We start from the raw sequence: 18,697 nt of genomic DNA on the forward strand, positions 1-18,697 counted from the left end.
TTTTTAAAGGTGTATATCTTTATTTCTTTATTTTTAAAAAGAAAATACCAAGAAACTAAGATGTAGCCCACCCAGAGATATTTCCTGGGGACAGATATGGAATGGGGAAATGATATTCAGACTCAATATTTAAGAATGTTACTTAAGCCATACCTATAGCATATACTGCACTTGAGAATCTGCTTCTCTCCTCCATTTCATATTATCCCCTCTTTGTTGTGATAGCTTACTTAGGAAAGTTAGGTAGAACTTAGCAAATAGAGGTAACCAAACATGGAATTTGGTAGCACTACTTCCACCTTCCAATTTAAAAAGTGAGTAAGTCCAAGTTGAGAGTCAAAAAATTATATAATGTTTGTGGTTCTTAATTCTTGGTCTTCAAGATGCTTTGAACTTCTGTCTCAAGTAGCATGACCAATAATAGGAAATTCTATAAGGTGAAGTCAAAACATAGTTGAGAACCATTGCTCTAGATCTATGATCGCTGTCATTTGTGTTAAATGATGGTTGGACTCCTATTGTTAGTCCTTATCTATAATCTCTCTCTCTCTCATTGATATTTTCTCTGATATGGGATTTAAGGATGATGGAATAGACTTTTAGAATGGTTGTAATTTATCTATGCATTGACTCACCACTTAAAAATTTATTCAGGTGGGTCTGCTTTATTTGGGACGCACACCGACAAGTCCTGGAATGACCCAATGAGCTTGTATTCCAACACACTTGGGAGGCTGCACTTGGAGAAGGAAGCTCCAAATTGTGAAGCTGATTATTTCCTAGATCAGGGGCATCAAACTCATTTTCACCAAGGGCCACATCAGCCTTATGGTTTCCTTCAAAGGACCATTTGTAATTGTAAGACTGTATAAATATAACTATGTTGCCTTGGCATTGAAAGCCCCATGGGCCACATAAAATGACACGGTGGACCAATTTTGACCCACTGACCTTTCATTTGATGTATGTGCCCTAGATCAATGGAGTCTAAAAGATAAGATACAATGGATGTTTATTTAAGGAATTCAACCTTGAAAAATCCATGCACAAAATGATTAGATCTATACCACATTGCCAACTGTATAGATGGGCACTCATCCACCCATCTTGATCATCTTTGGCAGCCATAACATATCAAAATATGCAGCTCAATGCATAATCCGAGGGCTTGGGAAAGATACTGTATACGTAGGCTTGGGTAACCACGGAAAAATTTGGTTCTAAACTCGTTTTGTTTTTAGGGGGCCCTTGCGTTTCTTTTTTTAATAATTCCGAAATTTTCCTTTTAAAAATTTTGAAATATACGAAATTTCGTATAATTACGAATTGATTCGTTAATGGCGGACGCGATTGCGCAATATGCTAAAAAAACCTCCAAATGGGACAGGGGGAACTTCTGAAGCTTCCCTCTCCCTCTGTTGTTGACTGTTGGTGTGATAAAACAAACAACAACTATAAAACTTGCACTAGACATGCAAAAATAATTACGAAATAATTACGAAATAAATACAAAATAATTACAAAATAATTACAAAATAATTACGAAATAATTATGAAATAATTACAAAATAATTACAAAATAAATTGAAAAAATTGTTTCAAATCTAATTTACTCCTCACACTATTCCTGCATGGCTCAATATTGGATCGTAAGCTAATTTAAATACGAATTAATAACGAATTACGAAATTAACGAACGAAACCGCCCAAGCCTACTGTATAGGGCTATAACTCACACTGCCCCCCCTCCATCCCAGGGTCATTTTTTTTTAGAAAATCCCTTATTGCTGATTCATACAGGAAAAATGTGAGAATCAAAACCATAGGTTTAAACTATGTAAAACTGACAAGACAGGATACCCTGCAAATAATACATCAGACACTCTGGCCTAAGAACTGGTGTTCAGTTCCACTTGTGGGTTGCCTTTTCTGGAGCACATATACTCTCAAGTACTCAAAGTCAGTTCTGATTACTTTGAGTTGGATAAAGTTTATTTGTACTCTTTGCTACTGTAATTGTAAAACCTGATTAAAGGACCAAATTTTGTTTAAAATAAATATTGTTATACTGCAACAAAAACATCACATTTGTTTGTTTGTTTTTCAAATATTTTTATTAGTGAATTATAATTGCAAAGATGCAGGTAAAATAAAAAGAATGGGACTAACATAGTGGAGTAAGTAACAAAGTAGGTGGTGTCTCCCAGATATCTACGATCTGGAAGAGGATCTACAAGGAATTTATTAGGAAAGGGTGGGATAGATAACAAGGATGGGGGGGGGGGATTGTTATATTTTCTTGATTCATATAGTCTTTAGTTAGTGACCAGTCCATTGTTTTTCTCTTTTTGTCTTGGTTAGTATTCATCACTTGTGTTAGAATATCCATATTCATTATGTCCAGAGTGTTTGAGGACTGGGACATCCATAGGGATACCATTGTCCGAGTAAGATTGTCCTCCAAGTTTGGTGTCCTGTGGAGCCCTATTCTTGACCTGCATGTTCTCCCACAGTGAGGGTATCGGGTTCCAGGTGGAAAGCGATCCCGGTCGAGGTTGGCTTGACGCACCTTCCTCTTGACACGTTTCTCACTTTTGCCCTCCATTTGTGCCTTTTCAAATTATACAGTACTGCTGGTCACAGCTGACCTCCAGCTAGAGCACTCAAGGACCAGAACTTCCCAGTTCTCAGTGTCTATGCCAGAGTTTTTAAGGTTGGCTTTTGAGCCCATCTTTAAATCTCTTTTCCTGCCCTCCAACATTCTGTTTTTCGTTCTTGATTTCAGAGTAGTGAAATTTCTTTGGGCGATGGTGATCGGGCATTCGGACAATGTGGCCGGTCCAGCAGAGTTGATGGCCAAGGACCATTGCTTCAATGCTGGTGGTATTTGCTTCTCCCAGCATGCTAACATTTGCCCACCTGTCTTCCCAGGAGATTTTCAGGATTTTTCGGAGGCAACACTGATGGAATCGTTCCAGGAGTTGCATGTGACGTCTGTAGATGGCCAACATTTTGCAGGCATAAAGCAGGGTTGGGAGGACAATAGCTTTATAAACAAGCACCTTAGTATCCCTACGGAGGTCCTGGTCCTCAAACACTCTCTGCTTCATTCGGAAAAATGCTGCACTCACAGAGCTCAGGCAGTGTTGTATTTCGATGTCAATGTTGAATTTGGTGGAGCGGTGGCTGCCAAGGTAGCGGAAATGGTCAATATTTTCTAAAGTTACAACATTAAGCTGTATCTCTGGCATTGGAGAGGGGTTGGCTGGTGACTGCTGGAACAGCACTTTGGTTTTCTCGATGTTCAATGACAGGCCGAGATTCTCATATGCTTCTGCGAAGGTATTTAGAGTGGCTTGTTGATCTTGTTTTAAATGCGCACAGACGATGTTGTCATCAGCATACTGGAGTTCTAAAACAGATGTTGTAATCTTTGTTTTGGCTTTCAGTCTGCTGAGGTTGACTGAGCTTGCCATCTGTCCGATAGATGATTTCCACTCCGGTGGGAAGCTTCCCATCAACAAGGTGAAGTTTCATAGCAAGGAAGATGGAGAATAAAGTTGGGGCAATAACACATCCCTGTTTGACACCTGGTTCCATCTTTGCGAGCCATTGCTGTCCAAGACTGTTGCCATCATGTCATCATGGAGAAGCTGCAGGATGTTCACAAATTTGTCAGAGCACCCGATTTTTTGGAGGAGGTCCAGAGAGCGCTGTGATTCACTGTGTTGAATGCCTTTGCAAGGTCAATGAATGCCATATACAGAGGTTGATTTTGTTCCCTGCATTTTTCTTGGAGCTGTCTTGCAGTGAAGATCATGTCCACTGTTCACCTGGAGGGTTAGAAGGCATTCTGGGATTCTGGGAGGGTGTCTTCTGAGAGGGGTAGAAGGCGGTTTGCAAGGATTCTTGCGAGGATTTTCCCAGCTGAGGTTAGAAGGGAGATACCTCGATAGTTTCCGCAGTCTATTCTTTCCCCTTTTTTGAAGAGGATGATGATGGTGGCATCCTTGAAATCTGCTAGAATTGTCTCGGTCACCCACACTTTTTCTATGAGCCGGTGGAGTTTTTGTGTCAGCTCAGGTCCTCCCTCTTTAAAGATTTCAGCAGGGATCCCATCAGGTCTGCTGGCTTTGTTATTTCTTTGTTGGCTGATGGCATTGCTTACATCTTCAAAGCTAGGCAGTGCTGCAAGCTCATCCCTGGTTTGTTGTTGTGGGATTTGTGAGAGAACCTCTTTGGCCACGTTGGAGCTGCGATTCAAGAGGCTTTGATAGTGTTCTTTCCAACGTAGTGCCATTGAGTTTTGGTCCTTCAGGAGTTTGCTTCCATCTGATGAGTGTAGAGGCTGTATGCCATGATTTCTTGGTCCATAGATGACCTTTGTGGCTTTGAAAAATCCCTAAGTATCATGGATATCTGCCAGGTGTTGGATTTCTTCAGCCTTCTTCATTCACCAGATGTTGTTGAGTTCTCTTGTCCTTCTTTGGACCTCAGCTTTTGCACTGGCATAGATCTTTTTCTTAGCAGCACAGTTGATGTCTCTCTGCCATGTTTGGAAGGCTTTCCTTTTCTTGTCAATTAGCTGTTGGATCTCATTGTCATTTTCATCAAACCAATCTTGATTTGACATCCAATAGTTTCTTCGCAGGCTGTGATGATGGAGGTCTTCAGTTTGTTCCAATGTTCCTCAACATTTTTGGAGTGTTCTGTGGGTAGATGGTCCTTGAGTGCTGTTTGGAGAAGGGCTAGTCTGGAGGGCTTCTGAAGGGCTTGGGTGTTCATTTTGCGCCTTGTCTTTCTTCCTTGGAGTCTGCATTTGGGGGCGATCTTGATAGCCATCGTGGATTGGATTAGCCTGTGGTCTGTCCAGCAGTTGTCAGCACCTGTTATGGTTCTTGTGAGGAGTACGTCATGGTGGTCTCTGGCACGCGTGATTATGTAGTCTAAGAGGTGCTAATGCTTTGACTGGGGGTGCTTCCATGATGTCTTGAACTTGTTTTTCTGGCGGAAGAGTGTGTTGGTGATGACAAGGTTGTGTTCCGCACATTTGGTGAGAAGCAGGATGCCATTCAAGATCAATTTGGAGGGTTGAGAGTTGTTCATTGATGCCAGTGGGTGCTTCAGTCAGATGTTTCACCAGATCATTTCTGATAGCAAAGCCAACTCTGTGCATTCTTTGGTCTTCTTCGAGCAGTCTCTTCCAGAAGAAGGTGTAGCCTCCTATTTCTTCCTTCAGCTGTCCCTCTCCTGCTATCCGGGTCTCCTGAAGTGCTGCTATGTCGATGTTAAAGCATTCCAGCTCCCTTGCAATGATGGCAGTTCTGCGTTCAGGGCGTTCACTGTTGGTCTTGTCCATCAGTGTCCGTACGTTCCATGTTCCGAAGTTCATTTTTCTTTTTTGGCTGCAGGGTGATGACCCCACTGGACGCAGCAGTCCAGTCAGGGATAAGAGAGGCAGATTATGTTTAGGGCACCTTTTCTGGCCCCTTCCCCATGTGGGGTGAGCATAGTGGGTCCTTAAAAGGGCTGTTCAGTCATGGATACAGCTGCCAAACTACTCAACTTTTTCCATCTTGATCACACCGAGATGTTGCTTGGGTACTTGTGTCTTGATTTTCATCTCTGAAATGGGGGTAGGTGGCTTCCCTAGACTTTTTACACATTACCATTTTTTGTCAGAATAGAGCAGTCCCCACCCAGCAATCAATCCCAAATGCTCAAAAAAAAAAAAAAAAAAAAAGAATCCAGAAATGAACTTCTGCTCTTTCATCTCCTCTCCTTCCGCCCTGCTTAATTAAATAAGTGAAAACTTATTTTGCACTTTGAAATTTCTTTGAACATTTTCTGACTTAGCATAGCCCATGTTGGGAGCTGAGAATGACAAACAAGTTCCCACATGGTTCAAAGTTGCCCATTTCTGCATTACATAGTGGGCTATGGGCATAACATTCCATGAAAAAGACTCCATAAACACACACACACACACACACACACTATAGCCTTCCTTATATTGTGTCCAGAAAACTATACTCTTATTCTGACAGTCAAAACATTCAGTCAATATCTATGTGGTTTGTGCATTGTTACACTGAATCTCCCTCCCACCCCCACCCCAACTTAGAGCAAAGAGAGGCTCAAAGTCTGAAGCATTTATTCTATTCTGGTTCCATTCAATAGGGAGAAATCTTTTTAAGAGGCTTAGTAGTATTGCAAAAATTAGAAATAGAAGTGCAATGTTAGTCTGTTGTAGCAAAAAAACAAAATCAACCAGTCTTCTGATGCCTGTGAAAGAAAGAAAAATATCTTAATGTATTGTCAAAAGTCAGGGAGTAAAGATGAAGATCCACCCAGAGGAAAAGTGTTCCTGCCATACATCAAGGGAACCACTGACCGCATAGGGAAGCTGATGAGGAAACACAACATACAAACAATCTACAAACCCACCAAGAAAATCCAACAAATGCTACGTTCAGCAAAGGACAAGAGGGATCCTCTCACCTCTGCAGGAGTCTACCGTATACCATGCAGCTGTGGACAAGTCTACATAGGGACCACCAAACGCAGCGCCCAGACACGCATCAAGGAACATGAAAGGCACTGCAGACTACTTCAACCAGAGAAGTCAGCCATAGCAGAGCACCTGATGAACCAGCCTGGACACAGCATATTATTTGAGAACACAGAAATGCTGGACCACACCAACAACCACCATGTCAGACTACACAGAGAAGCCATTGAAATCCACAAGCATGTGGACAATTTCAACAGAAAGGAAGAGACCATGAAAATGAACAAAATCTGGCTACCAGTATTAAAAAACTCTAAAATTATAACAGCTAAACAACAGAGAGGAAAAAACCAGGCACAGATTAACACCTCCCAGCAACAGATTTTCCCAGGCTCAGGCAGGCCTTCAAATGCTAATGAAGGTGATCAGCTAAACATTCACACCTAACTGCAGCAGGGAAGAGCTCCTTGCCCCACCCCAGCCATTCCACAGATATATAAACCCATTTTTCCTACTTCCAACAGACCTCACAACCTCTGAGGATGCTTGCTATAGATGCAGGCGAAACGTCAGGAGAAATGCCTCTAGAACATGGCTCTATAGCCCAAAAAAACCCACAAGAACCTAAAAATATCTTAGACTGTCTCGAACACCTCCACTTTATTGGTAGGATTCCCCATTTTTAGGTTGTCAGCTGAAACCACTAAGAATTGTTGTATTTCCAGGCTGAAAGACCAGTTTCCATTCAAAGGGCACTTGGAGAAGAAGCTTTGTGGGTGAGAGGAGTTTATATCCCAGGCATGTATCTCCATACATTTGGAGCTGGTGCTAGGGCCCGTTGACTTATCTGAAACTTGTTTCAGGAGTGTTTGGCAACATCAGTGCACCAGAGATGCCAAGGACTTGAAAAAAACAACAGTGGGTACATGAATTATGGCCTATTGTGCCATTTGGAGCAATGTAGAGTGCCAGTATTGGAGCTCATAAGCATTTGTGTCACAGAGGCAACTGATGGCAGCAGCACAGTTTTTTGAGGGAACAAAAATAATGCATGGAATGGTAGTGAGTCTTCTATAAACACCAAAAGAAGTGTATCCCTAGCAAAAGTCCTCATGTATCATATTCAGACCCCAAAAGACAACTCCTCTTCAAATTTGTTGTTCAATATGATAAAGTCTGAATAATGTGGCCAGAGTTGTTTAACAATGTGTAAACTGGAGAGGATCCCTGTATTTTCAATGGATGTGTAGAACAGTGATTCTCAACCTGTGGGTCCCCAAGTGTTTTGGCCTACAACTTACAGAAATCCCAGCTAGTTTACCAGCTCTTAGGATTTCTGGGAGTTGAATGCCAAAACATCTGGGGACCCACAGGTTGAGAACCAGTGGTGTAGAAGAAGGGATTTCAGTGGGTGCTGCTTGGTACCTGGTTTCATGATAAGCAACACCTGCCAAAATCCCCTTTTTTACACAACAATTTTGGGTACAAGGCCCCCCTTCAATTTCTAATTAGGCAACCCTATCAATGAGACATAGATAGAACTAGTGTCAGTTAGGGTTGTCAGAGTAAAAACTGGGGAGTTTATCTGTACGTACAATAGTTGTTTAGAAGTGGAAAGTTCAGCAGGCGCTCCTTGTCACAGAACCAGGTAACCTACTGAATTTTCCTCCTTTACACAAGCATTGAAACTATAGAAGCTCTCTCTAGTTTTCACTCTAGTGACCATTTGCGCAATGTTCACAGACCCTTGGGCTACCCATGTGCTTGCCCACCCTTTTTGAAATGAACACCTGACTACCTTGTGAGTCTATCATCACCCATCACCTCCGGATAGTTTAGATCTAGTTTTGAACTTCTTATAACACCATAAGTCACATCAGGAGACAAAATTTGCTGAATGTGGGCAAGCTATAATATATGAATGGAACGGCAGAGGATTTTCATCAGTCATCGGAACCAAGGCCTACTTTGCCATTGTATATGTGTCAACATGAATGTAATTCACTTTTAGAAAACATCAGATTAGCTAATCTTACATTTCTGTGGTTAAGAGGATGTTCTGTTGCTGAACCTGCTCTCAGATGGATTAATGTTGAGAAGTCAAGTTTTCAAACTGTGGTTTCTAGGCCATGTGAGGTTAAACTTATTTAGTTCATACTAACCAAGGAGAGAAGTGCAAACCAAAAGAAACTTCACCTTTTAAAAACTTAACACAAGAGGTTTCCCACATGAAAAAGGTCAGAGAAACCATTGGTGCTCCCAGCTGTGCATGATTTAAAAGGAACTGGCTTATTTTGTGGTCTCGTGAACATATGGAAAGAGAGTATGATATAAAAACTGGCAACATTTGTTAACCATCAATGTTAACAGACACTGTGTGGTTCCTTCCTTACCCAGAATCCCAAAATGCTTACCACTTATGTGGATAGATTTTTATATGTTTCATAAGCAACTATTTCAATCCCTAACAGAGAAGTGTCAAAATTTAACAATTCTTCAAAAGGGCAAAGGCAAGATTTCAGGATGGTTTTTTTTTCTACAAATAATTACCTAGTTGCTTTTTCTTACCTTGTCCTCAGAATACGTAATGGATTGTGCAATTGTTTAATTATTTAATTACATGTATTAATCTACATAAATAGATGGAAATGATAAAGTGATATAATTGTATACTCTTCTACAATTAAATAAATGCAATTAAAATATCGACTTTATTATTTTCTTTATAAAAAAAGAAAATAAGTGAGTAATCTTTTGTCCACAAAATGCATTTTAAACAAAGATTGCCCCATATTATTTTATTTCCCTGGATTGACCACTCCCCCCCTCCCCAGTTGTAACTTGCTACCTTACACACGAGAAACCTTTTGTGTTGCTCTTCAGCTGCTTTCAAAGCAATGGAAGAAACTGTGAGGGGACAAAATGGTAGAGCTCTTTAATCAAATTAATGTAAGCTTTCCTGTAGGCTGTTTTCCCTGTTCACATATATTGTGGGTTGTCGGAAAATAGTGTGTTTCATGATGAAACTAACCCATGAAACTTGCATGGTTGGCACACCTAGTGGAAATTTAATTGGCTTGATCAGCCTTGAAAATTGATGTTTTGTTTCCAAATAATTTCCAAAGTGGCCCTAAGAAGATCCTGTTGGAGGATTTTCTTGTCCAGATTGATTTGGAGAGGGTTTGCCTTTGCCTTCCCCTGAGACCAAGTGTGTCTTGCCCTAGTAGTTTGAGTCAAATCAATTCAAAATCAAGAATCAATTGAATAGTGATGCATTTAACATTGAGTTTTGATGAAATTTAATAATATTGCAAGCCTAATTCAAAGACTTACCAGTTGCAGTCACATACTTTTGCTCTCTCAAGAAATTTTCTCAGCAGTACTGTTCTGGTGTACCAAAAGGAATGGGTTATAGGAACTGAAGAGAGAGAAAAGATATACTGGATCCAAACATATTCCTACCCCAAAAGAGTCACAATACTGGTAGAAATGTAGTCTTGGGCCCCATCTACACTGACCATTTAACAGAGCTTCAAGCTGACCTGAAACTACTGAAAAATTCACACTGTGGGCCCATGTACACAGCATCTTAAATGTGGAAGTTATCGGGTTAAAGGTGGGGGTGGCTACATGATGCTAGCGGCAAATCTGTGCTGATTCGCTGCAACTGACAAAAAACCTTTATTAAAAAGGCCCCCTTTTATCCCAATTCTGGCTGGAAAATGCACATATTCACATCCCCACTGTGGAGACTGCTCCAGGACACATCCGCTTTTTAAAAGTCCGAAACAGATGATCAGTTCATTGTGCTGTGAAATGAACACACAGTTGCTTTAAAGGAAGCATAAACAGAGAGCAATTAGAACTCTCTGAAAGACTATATTTTAAACTTTATAATATTAAACAGAACTCGAATAAACAATTGAGGGAAAATGTATTGTCGAAGGTTTCATGGCCGGAATCACTGGGTTGTTGTAGGTTTTTTCGGGCTATATGGCCATGGTCTAGAGGCATTCTCTCCTGATGTTTCGCCTGCATCTATGGCAAGCATCCTCAGAGGTAGTGAGGTCTGTTGGACCTAGGAAAAAAGGGCTTATACAGGGTTAGTCAAAATGCATAGGCCAATAAGCCATTCAATTGAATGGCTTATTGGCCTATGCATTTTGACTAACCCTGTATATCTGTGGAATGACCAGGGTGAGACAAAGGACTCTTCTCTGCTGGAGCTAGGTATGAATGTTTCAACTGACCACCTTGATTAGCATACAATGGCCTGACTGTGCCTGGAGCAAACTTTTGTTGAGAGGTGATTAGATGTCCCTGATTGTTTCCTCTCTGTTGTTGTGCTGTTGCAATTTTAGAGTTTTTTAAATACTGGTAGCCAGATTTTGTTCATTTTCATGGTTTCCTCCTTTCTGTTGAAATTGTCCACATGCTTGTGGATTTCAATGGCTTCTCTGTGTAGTCTGACATGGTGGTTGTGAGAGTGGTCCAGCATTTCTGTGTTCTCAAATAAAATGCTGTGTCCAGGTTGGTTCGTCAGGTGCTCTGCTATGGCTGATTTCTCTGGTTGAAGTAGTCTGCAGTGCCTTTCATGTTCCTTGATTCGTGTTTGGGCACTGCATTTGGTGGTCCCTATGTAGACTTGTCCACAGCTGCATGGTACACGGTAGACTCCTGCAGAAGTGAGAGGATCCCTCTTGTCCTTTGCTGAACGTAGCATTTGTTGGATTTTCTTGGTGGGTCTGTAGATCAGCTTCCCTATGCGGTCAGTGGTTCCCTTGATGTATGGCAAGAACACTTTTGCTCTGGTTGGATCTTCGTCTTGACTCTCATGGCTTGTTCTCTGTCTTGCAGCTCTTCTGATGCCTGAGGTGGAGTATCCATTGGCCTGTAGAACCCAGTTGAGGTGGTTCAGTTCATCTTGGAGGAGGTGAGGTTCGCAGATTCTTTTCGCACGGTCTGCCAAGGCTTTAATGGTGCTTCTTTTTTGACTTGGGTGATGGTTGGAGTTTTTATGTAGAGGGAAAAGAAAAAAATCTGGCAGAAGTTTTAAAAAAAGAATTCACTCTGTTATGCGCTGAACCTCATATTCACACACAGGAATCTGCTTATATTTATATTAAGATATTCACATGTGGACATGTACAGTCCAGCTCATAACAGAGTGATTTTTTTTAAAAAAAAAACACCTGATGGATGTACCCTGTCTGCTCTTTATCTTGTTCTGATACAGAGGAAGCCTATAAGGGTGGCAGGGGACCCAACCCCAGGACTGACAGGTTTGTGTGGGGACCTGCAGTCAGGTCCCGGGATTTTTGACCCCCCATTTAAAACTCAGATTTTCATGCTGTCTGGAAGTGCCCTGTCAATGCATGATGCAGTGTGAATTAAGACCAGTAATCCACATTAAGCAAAGTCATGGGAAAATCTGAATTAAACACCTTAATATATACCGGTGAGACTGAAATGTAAACCGCATCCCAAAGTGAAATTGGCTCCAGAGAATGCAAAACACATTGTAGGTACCTGCCCTCACTGAAACACATTCTAGAATCCAGAATGGGTGCTGACAGACACCCCAAGGGAATGGTTGACTAATTGATTGCCTCCATTCCTGTCACTTTCCCTTTTTTCTTATGCCTCTGGAGTGCTGGTACAAATCTCTCCCAGGAAAAAAAATGGCAAAGTGGTTCGTAGCCACATTCCATGGTTAATGTAATCACTTTCCTGGCCTCAAACTGGATCCAGGCATGGTCACCTAATCACCTTAACAGTGAAACTGGTTTCTGCCAAATCAGTTCCAAGCTGACTTGAATGGTCAGTGAAGAAGGGCCCTATGATCAGAGTACTCCTAAGAACTACCCAACATACCCAAACTGAATGCGAACTGGATTCAGCTAAACTGGTACCATGGCCATCTTTGTCAGTTGTAATTATGTTCTTAAGATCCAAAACTACAGCTAGGCCAAAACCCAATTTTCAAATTTTCAGGCTGCAATGCGAAGATGGCGGTGTCAATTCTAGGGAACAACTGACTAGAGATTCTTTACTCTGATTGACTGTCAGGTGTAATTGTTGTATTACAAATGCCCTGTTTTTAATTGTATTTAGAGGGCAAAAAATGAAAGTCCTTATGTTGAGGAAAAAACATGATAAATTGCATTTTTAAGAAACTGGCCTGAAAGCAAAAATAAAAGGTTAAGATTATTTTTAAAATGCTCAGTAATACTGTTCTGCCTGTTAAAGGATTATCTTAAAATACATATGCTTAAACGTGGAAACATGCAGAAGTTTGATGCAGCCCTGGCCAACCAATACTCTTTAGCATGTAAAACCTTCAGCATATGTCCATTCCTTTCTCAGAAGTAAATCCCACTGAATAAATCTGACTCTTAATATCTAGTTTTAATCTTCTGGATTGATTCCCACTGAATTCACTCGGATTTATTTTGAACAAAATTGGGTATGATTGTGTTATTAACTTTAGAAATAGTGAACTCAACTACACTGAAATATATAAAAGCAGGAGAAGCAATACATGTGCCTTTGAGGAATTAGCACCAAACACCAGATTTGGTTTGGACTCCAATTCAGTGCTTTGGAAAATGGCCAACATCTTCAGAGTTATTTAGAGGAAGAGTTCATCAAGATTTGGAAATCTAATGGTTTATGCCTCCTATTGACTTTTATCGGAAATAAAAATGATGATAACTTTCACTTTGGCAGGCACGGTAGCCCCCTTAGGAATGGATGACATCTGTTAAATTACAGACAAATATGTGCAGGGAATTTTGTGCTATATGCTATTCAAGACTGATTTTACCTTTTAAAACAAGTTCTTTGCCGTTACCTCTATTTTTTAAAAAAACAAACAAGTGAACAAACAAAACAAAAAAAAAAACAAACCCCTTTTTCTGGATAAATGAGAAACACAGCCTATACTCACAAATTTAGCACTCATATCCTTTGGATGAAAAAATGTCAGGAAAGCTGTGATTGAGTACTTTGATAGTTTACATTACAACTGGATAATAGGAGGCCAAAATGACTCCTATGACTGTTTGGCTGCCAAAAGACTTCTTTATATAGCATCAACTATGGTTGTTGTTGTTGTTTTTTTGTCGTGTGAGGAGCAACCGCTCCTGTTGTGAGAGAATTGACCGTCTGCAAGGACGTTGCCCAGGGGACGCCTGGATGATTTTTGATGTTTTATCATCCTTGTGGGAGGCTTCTCTCATGTCCCCTCATGAGGAGCTGGAGCTAATAGGGGGGGGCTCATCCGCCTCTCCCCGGATTCGAACCTGCGACCTATTGGTCTTCAGTCCTGCCGGCACAGTGCTTTAACCCACTGTGCCACCAAGTCAACTATGGTAATACAATTTGAGTATTTTAATGCTCAGCAATAGGAGCCATGCAGACATACTTGGATAGTTCCACAAAACCATACTAAACTGCTTGACCCATGTTAGGAAGAGTTAATTTGAATATTTGAGACAAGAAGGCATATGTTTGAAAAGTACTGCTAGGCATACTTTTCAAAAGATCATAAATGATTTTCGAGCTCTAGGAACAAAGCTAAAACAATGTAATGTACAGGTGGTCTTTTCATCCCTCCTCCCAGTTGTAAGACACGGTCCTACAAGGGCCAGAAAAATAGTACGGTCAATAACTGGCTTAGAAAATGGTGTCAGGAGGAACGCTTTGGCTTCCTTGACCATGGCCTGCTTTTCCAGGAGGATGGCCTACTGGCAAGGGATGGGGTGCATCTCACACAAGTAGGAAAACACCTTTTTGCTCACAGACTCGCAAACCTCATTAGGCGCACTTTAAACTAGGCCCACTGGGGGAGGGGGACAACAGCCTTGCGAACACTACTTTACCCACAATGTCAGGGAACCACCAGAAGGCTAAAAGGAGGGCTGCACAAACACAACGAGGACCAAGTACCGAAAGCACAATAATCCCAATTAAACAGCTCAGGGGAAGATCTCAGGGGCTCACATGTCTTTACACTAATGCACAGAGCATGGGAAATAAACATGACGAACTCCAACTTTTAGCACAACACCACAAATATGATATCATAGGCATCACTGAAACCTGGTGGGATGACTCCTATCGCTGGAGGGCTATAACCTCTTTCACAGAAACTGAACAAAGGGGAGAGGAGGCGGAGTAGCCTTATATGTCAAAAACTCTTATGCTGCAGAAGAGATGCAAGACAGCAATCCGGGAAACCAGCTTGAAAGCATCTGGATAAGAATCAAGGGAACAGGGACTCAAAAAGATCTCGTTGTAGGCATCTACTACAGACCTCCAAGCCAGGAGGAAGAACTTGATGAAGTCTTCTGCCAACAGTTGACCAAACAGGCACAGAGAAGAGATGTAGTAGTCATGGGCGATTTCAACTATCCCAATATTTGCTGGAAAACAAACTCGGCCAAGAGTACAAGGTCTAACAAATTCCTTGCTTGCCTTGCAGACAATTTCATGGCCCAGAAGGTAGAAGCGGCAACAAGGGGGTTGGCTACTCTTGATCTCATCCTAACAAATGCGGAGGACCTGATCGATGCGGTTGAAGTGGTCAGATCCTTAGGGGCAAGTGACCATGTGCTCCTGCAATTTGAGGTACAAAGGAAGGCCGAAACTAAGACAAGTCAAACCCGCATTTTCAACTTTAGGAGAGCTGATTTCCAAAAAATGAAGGAAATACTGAACAGCACTCCGTGGACACGGATACTAAAAGACAAGGGAGTTATGGATGGACAGGAATTTCTCAAGAGTGAAATTGTTTCCCAATTTGGGGTTGGATGTCCTCTAATCCCTCATCCATTCCATCTTGCTGAGGTTGAAGATGACTTTCTTTTTGTGAGAAGACCGAGGCAAAAAAAGGTATTAAGTAGTTCTGCCTTTTCCCTATCTCCTGTCAGCATTGCCCTCATTCCCTCCGCCCACTAAAGAATACTACTTTCTTTTAAAGCAGTGGTTCTCAACCTGTGAGTCCCCAGGTGTTTAACCTACAGCTCCCAGAAATCCCAGACAGTTTACCAGCTGTTAGGATTTCTGGGACTTGAAGGCCAAAACATGTGGGAACCCACAGGTTCAGAACCACTGTTTTAAAGTTTGAGAGCACATGGACCCCAAGATCAGTTCTACTCCCATCAGTAGAAAGTCAGATTCATCTTTAGAAGAAGCACAGCCAATCTGAAGGGATTTAATTCAACTCAGAATTTAGACTTTATCTGAAAGATGTGTACATCCCTATTGTATTCACTATATGGGATATAATGAATCCTTTGCTTTGTTTCTTTTGTCTTAGTGGTTTGCAATACCCCCTCCCACCAGTTGTGTTGTTTTTATCGGTATTTCTGCTAGACTTTATAGATTTTTTGGGTATAAAACTCTGTATTGGAATAATAAATTAAGCCTTCCCTATTTCTCTGTCCTGTCTTTGCCATTCTGTCTCATATAGAACTGTTAATACTGCCAATCAATTGATTATACATTAGAGTCACAATTCTTGCCAAAATTAGCAGAATATAATCCAGCTGTGAATAAAATTACTTGATTTTTTTTGGTAATATTTTTAAGAGGCAAAGCCCTGGTGATCCTACAGTTCCTCTAAGCTTATAGCCTGTGTAATGTGAACAGCTCAATTGACTGATGTTTGATTACTTCAAAGGGTAGGCTATTGGCAGAGTTAGAAGAAATAAAAAGAAAACAGCTGTGATTAAGGTCAACGACATGGCTTTTTGTGTGACAGGTACATTTTCCCCTCTCTCATAAGAAGGTGGATTAGAAATAAAACAAAACTGTAATACTGTGATTAGTATAAGTGGGAATGTTGTTTTCATAAAAGTTTTTATCTCTCCTACCCCCATTCCTTTTAGGAATGTAGTTCTTCACTAATTTCATTCTTGAAGGAAGCAAGGAGTAATTTGAGCAATTTTCTTTCAACTCCAAGGAAGTCTTTGAAAACTGCAGTTTTTAAAGACTATTGGCAATTTGGGACTTATTCCCAGTATTAGTCCAGTATTTTAATTATGTTAAAATAATGCAATTATTTTCTTTGCAGAGAATGCAGTTGTCTGTGCAAAAACCCATGTGGAAATTCTATGCAGAATAAGAGCTGAACTGTAAAAAACACAGTCCAGGTTTCTTTTTGTCAGGGAATCCTTCACTTGAAAAACAAGCTTCTGTATTTCTTTTAAAAAAGATATTGTTGCCAAGAGCTTTGAACCTCTCCACAGGTCTTATATTAAAACAAAAAGGGGACATGTATGAAACCAGGGCAGTACAGACTGGAAAGAGTCATATCCTTGCACGTGTGGTACAGCTTTCTCAAAGTGTGTTCTTTGTGCAAGAAGAAGATGAACTAGGCACAAGATATCCTCCTATCTCAAGATACAATGGGCTTGCTATGGCAGAAGCTGTTTTAGGAGATACATGTGATAGCATTGTAAATCTGGTGCTCTTTAAATCCAAGGATTACAATGATTTGGCCATGAAAATAATAACCAGCTGGAAATATGGCAAATTAGTAATGCATCGAGCTTCCAAAGGACTTCTGAGGTCTTTTCAGACTAACAGTTATAGCATTGTGCTTCCACTTTAGATGGAGACCATGCTCTGTGAGGAGTGGATTAAAATGCTGGGTATGTTTAGCCCAAAGAAGAGAAGGTTGAGAGGAGACATGATAGTCATGTATAAATATGTGAAAGGATGTCATAAGGAAGAGGGAGCAGGCTTGTTTTCTGCTGCCCTGGAAACTAGGACTCAGAGCAATGGGTTCAAAATACAGAAAAGGATATTCCCCCTGAAGATTAGGAAGAACTTCCTGACTGTTTACCAGTGGGAGACTCTGCCTTGGAGTGTGGTGGAAGCTCCTTCCCTGGAAGCTTTTAAACATAGGTTGGATGGCTATCTGTCAGGGATACTTTGTGTTTTTCCTGCATGGTAGGAACTAGATGGCCCATGTGGTCTCTTCCAACTCTATTATTCTATGACATGGTTTAAAGTTTTCCGAGAGCTTTCTGAGTAAGAATTTGAAATACATTCCCCTAAACTGCAAATTCCAGGACTCCATAGGATGTTGCTGTGGGAATGAAAGGGGTATCCTAGAGCTATCTAGACGAAACCTGTAAATCTCTTGCAATTATTGGCAAGAAGTGTCTGGAATTACACAGGAAACTGATTCACCTAAACAGCTGGTCATGTTGAAAATGCGTGATTGTGTATTCAAACAGCAATTACACTTTAGTTTGCATGTTTAATTAAGTTGCAGCAATATCCAGTGACACAAAAACCGTACCTATTTGTGTTTCCAGCTGAAAAGGGGCAGGCGCTCCCAACTTCCTTATGTTTTGTTCTAAAGTATTATCAATATAACACGTGAATTAACTATAACAAAAATGGGAGCAGTCCCTCCCCATCCGTGAAATATGCAGACATAATTCATATTGGCAAAAGTGGTTGAACAGGCATATTTTTGTACATAGAATGTATTTCTGTGACAGTAACAGATGCCCATGTATAAAATGCAAGTCCAAGCATCTTGGCTCAGGAAGATTTTTGTAAATTTTCTTTTGTTTCAGTCCATCTAATTAAATGATACACTGTTCATGGGACTGGAAGGATTAAGAGGTCTTTTAACATTATTTGTGGTTACAGTGCAGGGCCCTTTATAAATCAATCTATTACAAGTTACTGGAATCCACGTGACATTGTTGGGCAGGGGGTTGCTCACCCACCGCTTATTTAGTTCTGTTACCACAGTCCACATGTTCATCCCTTTACATGCACAAATACTCAGTAAAAAGACCACATTTGCTCAACCAATTTCAATGATATGGAAACAAAACAGAGTAAGGAGCTACCCTACGCTGCTTCAGCATCAATCTATATGGGCTGAATTCAGCCCTGGTTTAGCCTTTGACACCTCCACCATACTAGAACCCTTATGTAGGATGTTGCACAATGGTGTATTAAAATGTAGATGATGGGATTTAGTGAGACTTTTTCTGCAGGGGGCATACAATGAAGTAATAATTTATCCGTGGATGAGATTGACTTTTTGAGAGACCCCCTTTTTATAGCCAGACTTAATGTAGTTGTCAGAATTCTCTTTCAGAAGGAGCAAATGCAAGAACCTTTCTGTGTGACCTCTCCTTCCTTTGCTCTTCT

Source organism: Anolis sagrei, chromosome 2, assembly GCF_037176765.1.
Source record: "Anolis sagrei isolate rAnoSag1 chromosome 2, rAnoSag1.mat, whole genome shotgun sequence".
NCBI classification, from domain to species: domain Eukaryota; kingdom Metazoa; phylum Chordata; class Lepidosauria; order Squamata; family Dactyloidae; genus Anolis; species Anolis sagrei.